The sequence below is a fragment of the Nomascus leucogenys genome, chromosome 9 (assembly GCF_006542625.1).
Source record: "Nomascus leucogenys isolate Asia chromosome 9, Asia_NLE_v1, whole genome shotgun sequence".
Taxonomy (NCBI): domain Eukaryota; kingdom Metazoa; phylum Chordata; class Mammalia; order Primates; family Hylobatidae; genus Nomascus; species Nomascus leucogenys.
Window position 1 is genome coordinate 33018057 of NC_044389.1, and position 6861 is coordinate 33024917.

Below are 6861 nucleotides of genomic sequence, written 5' to 3' on the forward strand. Positions count from 1 at the left end.
GCTCAAGCCTGTAATCCCAGCACTTTGGGAGGCCGAGGCGGGCGGGTCACGAGGTCAGGAGATCGAGACCATCCTGGCTAACACGGTGAAACCCCGTCTCTACTAAAAATACAAAAAATTAGCCGGGCGTGTTGGCGGGCGCCTGTAGTCCCAGCTAGTCGGGAGGCTGAGGCAGGAGAATGGCGTGAACCCCGGGAGGCGGAACTTGCAGTGAGCCGAGATCGCGCCACTGCACTCCAGCCTGGGGGACAGAGCAAGACTCCGTCAAAAAAAAAAAAAAAAAAAAAAAAAGAACACCAGTCAGATTGGATTTAGGGCCCATGTGAATCCAATATGACCTCTTCTTAGTTTCATTACATCTGCAAAGACCCTATTTCCAAATAAAATCAGTCACAGGCTCCAGGTGAACAGGAGTCTTGGGAAATCCTATTCAACTTAGTACTGACTGCTAGGGTCAGGTCAACAGAATGAAAAGAAGCTCACCCAGCTCACCTCTCCTGGTCAGGATTCCATGGCCCAGATTGTGCCCACCATCCTGATTTACCTATCCTGTGTCTCATTTTCTTAAACCCCTGTTTCCTGCTAGTTTATCTGATAGATGATATCAAATCCATTAATGTTGGTAATGGTTGAACAGGAGCTGTTTAGACATGGTCCACTTACATCTTCACAAATGTATTTTAAGCCATGACTGAGAGAAGGAAATCACGAAGCAATATCTGGCACTCAGCACACATGGTGGACCTCGCCATGATGCAGGAAGCTCAATGCTCTGACAAAAAAGAGGCCTCTCTTGGTTCTTGCCCTAAGAATGAGGTCCTGATGATCATCCTGCTGGGTGCAGAGTACTTGCTCTAGTTGGATCTTACCCACACCTCTCTCGGTTTCTCTTAGCCTCTGGAGGTTGAGCTCAGTTACCTAAGAGCTTGCAGTCACATGTTAGCCACTGAGCACTGTTCAGCCCAGGGTGAAGGGGAAAGGGACATGGAGTTCACCTTCTGAAGGATTTTTCAGGATAGAGGCTCTGAGTCCTAAGTTTTGAATCCGCTTATTAACACAGTGGGTCTCATCACCCCACTCAAGGCCAGTCTGGGCCCAGGGTTCAAAGTCATGGTTGTGTGAGGAGAACTCATTGCACGCCACAATTTCTGTATTGTGCTTCAAAGAAAGGAGAGCAAAGACATCTGGGCATCTGGTGTTGGAAAAATGGCCTGTATTTTCTTTTTCTTTTCTTTTCTTTCTTTCTTTTTTTTTTTTTTTTTTGAGTTGGAATCTTGCTCTGTCGCCCAGGCTGGAGTGCAGTGGCATGATCTCGGATGACTGCAACCTCTGCCTCCCGGGTTCCAGTGAGTCTCCTGCGTCAGCTTCAGAAGTAGCTGGGATTACAGGTGCCCGCCACCACGCCTGGCTAATTTTTTGTATTTTTAGTAGAGACGGGGTTTTGCCATGTTGGCCAGGCTGGTCTCGAACTCCTGACCTCAGGTGATTCACCTGCCTTGGCCTCCCAAAGTGTTGGGATTACAGGCATGAGCCACCATACCTGGCCTGTATTTTCTCTACTCTCTCTTTGGCGTTCAGCCCTAGTTCTCTCAGCCTCACTGTGTGTGGAGCTTGGCTCCTCAGCACCCGCGGGTCCTGACAGACCCTCTTGTCAACGGGCTAGAAGGCATGTCCAGCCAGGAAGCCCCGATCTGGGAGCAGTGAACGCTCCCATTCCAGCTCCAGCCTTACACTAAGCAAACAAAGCAAACAACCCACTTTCAGTCCCCAAAAGTCATCTTTGGCCTCTGTTAAAAAAAAAAAAAAAAAAAAAAAAGCATGTTAAGAGTATTTGTCCCCTAGGGATGACCTATTTGTGTCACAAGATTTTCAGTGATGACTTCTTCTCTTCCTCCCTTGTTCCCTGAAGATGCCTAAGAGGCAGGCATGGACTTATTATGGGCACGAATCCTTTACATAATAGGACTTTTATTTTCAGATCCCTAGTGACCCTCAGAGTATCCATGATCCCTCTGAAATTGTTTGGGCATCTGAAAAATATCTTTTTTTCCCCCATTGGAAAGTTTGGCTATGGCTTTAATCAGATTCTTTCTGTGTTTGTCTGACAACAACAACAAAAAAAGTCAGTAAAAACAAAAACACTGCCTTTTATTATCCCTACAAGATAAAACATAATCTCCTTTTCACTTTCTGCTACCGTCTTCACAATTTTATTTAGAAATAATTGTAACATTTCCAACTGTTAAAATAACCCAGCCAGGCATGGTGGTGTGTGCCTAGAGTCCCAGCGACTCTGGAGGCTGAGGCAGGAGGATTACTTGAGCCTGGGAGGTCAAGGCTGTAGTAAGCCATGATAGCACCACTGCACTCCAGCCTGGGCAACGGAGTAAGACCCTGTCTCAAAAACAAAAACAAGCACACAAACAAAAACCCTTGTAAACTTATAAATATTTGTCCAGGGATTTTGAGTATCCAAAGATCTCAATCTCCTTTAGCTTTCAGAGACCCTGTGAAGTTACATACTATGATCACCCCATTTCACAGAGGAGGAAATAGGCTCAAGGAGGCAGGTAGGGCCAGGTGTGGTGGCTCATGTCTGTAATCCCAGCATTTTGGGAGGCTGAGGTGGGCAGATCACTTGAGGTCAGGAGTTTGAGACCAGCCTGACCAACATGACGAACCCTGTCTCTACTAAAAATACAAAAATCAGCCAGGTGTGGTGGTGCACACCTGTAGTCCCAGTTACTCAGGAGGCTGAGGCAGAAGAATCACTTGAACCTGGGAAGTGGAGGTTGCAGTGAGCCAAGATTGTGCCAATGCATTCCACAGAGTGAGACTCTGTCTCAAAAAAAAAAAAAAAAAAAAAAGAGGAGGCAAGTAGATGACCCAGGGTGATCTAGAATGATTGAAATCTCTCCCTCTAGAGAAGAGAGCACTTCTCACTCTACGGAGAGCAGAAATAGTACAACAGCCTGTCACTTCCTTTGTGCCAAAAGGCCGAGAAATTGTATGCACACTAAAAAGTATACATGAAAGAAATAGTTTTTGGATGGGAAAGGAGGGCTTATTTTATTTGTAGACAACTTCTCTTTGGGCCATGTTACCGAAGTATGTGTGGGGTGGGGGGGTTTGGGGATTGCTTTCTTGGAAGTGATTGGATCACTGGAACCCAGGAGGCAGAGGTTGCAGACAAAAAAAGCGAGGATGGAAAAAGACTTGAAAAGAAGGATGCCCCCTTTCCACCAAATCCCAGGAAAGTCTCCTAACATGGCCCGCCTCCTCATTTTCTTCTGTAAAGGGTCATGTCTGAAAAGGGCTTTGCAGTGTAGTTCAAACAGCTGCCCACTCACATTTTTCTAGTCCACAGACTGTTTACCTACCCAACCAACATCGTTCCAGTTTCACTGCGATTGCTATCTGTGTGGCAGTAACAATACCCTGAAGACAAATCTTAGTCCAGGAGTTCAGGTTTTTACTAAGTCTCTTACTCATTTGCCTCCCGTGTTTCTTTTTATTTGGCTATTTAACATTCCCAAGCCTTGAGGACAGGGTGCATGAGAATTGTGTAATACTGATTTAAAGCTAATGTTCTATGTTGTTCTCTTTAGTCTGTATCTGTAATCTCTAGGGGCTCTGCCATGTCAGGTGCCCTCTCACAGTCTCCTGAGTCCACAGCGACTTCCTGGCACAGATAGATGCAGCATCAGGGTCCTCAAAACCACCTCCCATCCCCTCCTGCAGCCCCCAAGCTCACCCTTTTCCTGCCTGCCCCGTAGCCTGAGCCTGATGTACAAACACGTGGAATCCATCTTGTTATGTAAGCTTCCTGGTTTCTGAGCTGGGTGACTCAGTGCCGAGATTGTCCCTCACTCTTTCCCAGCCTCGGGCAGCATGCTAGCCCGCACCAGGTCAGCGACAAACTGGAATGGAAATCTAGGCCTGGTAATGGGGTCCAGCTGAGTGGCCTTCATTTCCCAGTGGAGCCTGGTGAGCCCAGCAAGCCCATGGGAACCGTCCTGGAGCTGTTGTAAACTAACCCATGGGTAGAATTCTCCATCTTCCTTGCTCATTTCCTTTTATCTCCCTTTCTCAACTTTGGCTGAAGATCACAGAAGGTTCACATTCAGCAACCCTTTGCTCTCGGGCTGCCACCTTCTGGGTCCCTGTTATGGAGTGAATGTTTGTGTCCCCCTCCAAATTCGTATGTTAAAGCCCCAACCCACAATGTGATTGTGTTGGATGGTGGGACCTTTGGGAGGTGATTAGGTTTAGATAAGGTTATGAAGGTGAGGCCCCATGATGGGATTAGTGCCCTCTACGAGGTTAAGAGACACAGCCAAAGAGGAAGATGTATGGTGACAAGGCAGCTGTCTGCAAGTCAGAAAGAGAGCCCTCACTGGTACCTGACCATGCTGGCCCCTGATCTTGGACTTCTCACCTCCAGAACTGTGGGAAATAAATGTCTGTTATTAAAGCTGCCCATCCCATATTTTGTTGTAGCAGCCTCAGCAGACTAAGACAGTCCCACTGACCCGATTCCTCACCTCTGGGCTCTGGCAAGGCTCAGGCAGTAAGTGGTGCTGGTGTAAGAGGATGTGCTCAAAGGTTTTAACTCAATGGGAATACAAATTCTGTCTCCTTGGCTTGAGGTTCTCATGACACAGTAGGAAATCCATGGGTTGGGGACACTGTCTATAGAGAGGACAGACAGGCTGATTTTGGTCTCTTGCTGTCTCTCATTTCCCTCCCCTGCAGGTATATGATGTTTCTCCTCTCCCTTCCAGGACAGGGACAGCATCCTCCTGACTATGGGACTAGGGGCCAGAAGGCCCCAAATTCTAGCACAGGTTCTGCCACTAACCTGGCATTAGGGGTTAGGCAGCTCACTCTTTCTCTCTGTGCCTCAGGGACTCGACTGACTGTCATCTGCTTTTGAATTGTTACTTGTTCCATTCATTAATGGAATCAGCTCTTCTTAGTGGGTAGGGTATGGTGCTAAACAAGATGGCAGTAATCCCTGCCCTTGTGGAGCCTCCCCATTCCAGAGTGGGGAGATAGTCAACGAGGAAACGGTTAAATAAGATAGCCACCAACTATGATGCGTGCTCTGAGGGAGATAAGCAGAATGATGAAACAGATTTACTTGGAGGAGGTGATAATTATTTAAAAGACTCCTTAGGCTGGGCCCAGTGGCTCACTCCTGTAATCCCAGCACTTTGGAATGCCGAGGCGGGCGGATCACCTGAGGTCAGGAGTTCATCATCAGCCTGGCCAACTTGGTGAAACCCTGTCTCTACTAAAAATACAAAAATTAGTCTGGCGTGGTGGTGGGCATCTGTAATCCCAGCTCGGGGAGGCTGAGGCAGGATAATCGCTTGAACCTGGGAGGCAGTGAGCCGAGATTGTATCACTGCACTCCAGCCTGGGCAACAGAGTGAGGCTCCATCTCAAAAAAAAAAAAAAAATAATAATAATAAAAGCCTCCTTCTGCAAGCTGAGAAAGCACCAGCCCATCAAACAGGGAAGAGCTTTCCAGGCAGAATTATGAGCTAATAGAAGCAAAAATGCTTGAAAAATTATACAGTGCAACACAGTTAGCAAGCTTAATCTAAGTAAAAGTGCCTTCATTCTCTGCAGCTTAGTCTCATTCTTTGATTAGAGCCTAGAATTGGCACAGCTGCCTAGCACCTGGAAAACAGTGTTAGGGACCACGAAATCACACAAGAGGCCAACGCTAAGGCTCTTGCTGGGCACGTGTGGTGGAAAGGTGGGTGGACTAAGTGTTCTGTTCTCTTTGAGGACCTGACGATCCAATCTATACAGAGAAACTCTTTACCTCTCACAGTCCCACATCCCCAACTGCTTCAGTCCATTGTTAATCCTTCTTTCAACATTCAACTGCCGTTTATGGAGCATCTGCCAAGAGATAGGGATCCTCCCCTCCTCTGAGCAGGAACTCAGGAAGTGATACCCTCCTCCCCATGTCACAGTCCAGGCAGAGGCTACTCCCCCAGCTTGTTCAAATTTGGGTCCACGTTGGCTATAGTCCACTTTGCTTGCTGTTTTGCTCTCCAGTTAGATCTCTTTGGGAACCAGAGGGGTCATCTAGGGATCACAATCTTTAGCACGCATATTCTCTCTCTGACAAATGTCTGGAGGCGTGTGTGGTGTGGACACACAGTGAATCTCCCTCAGGGAATCCCAGTAGCAAACTTCACTGACTGACCAACTGAGGAAATCCACAAGGTTGGGCCCAGTGCTGATCTCTGGGCACCTTTTCTTAGTGACAAGGGCACTGGACAGAGGCCATAATATCAGGTTTCTACTTGCTAAGCATGAAGCCTGATCTGCAGTTTTATATCTCTTAGTTGTGCTGTGTCTTCGGCTCTGACATTCTATAGCTGTGTGACTTTAGGGGGACAGTGGTTTTCTTTTCTTTTCTTTTCTTTTTTTTGAGACTGAGTTTCGCTCTGTCGCCCAGGCTGGAGTGCAGTGGAGCTATCTCGGCTCACTGCAACCTCTGCCTCCTGGGTTCAAATGATTCTCGTGTCTCAGCCTCCTGAGTAGCTGGGATTACAGACATCTGCCACCACGCCCAGCTAATTTTCGTATTCCTGTAAAGACGGGGTTTCACCATGTTGGCCAGGCCAGTCTCAAATTTCTGACCTCAGACCACCCGCCCGCCTTGGCATCCCAAAGTGCTGGGATTACAGGCGTGAGCCACTGTGCCCGGCCAGGACAGTGGCTTTCAAACTTCAGTGGGCATCAGAATTTCTTAAGAGCTTGTGAAAATGCAGATTCTTGAACCTGCTGAATAAGCAGCTCATTGGATGGGGTGTGTGGGAATCTGCATCTTCCAGA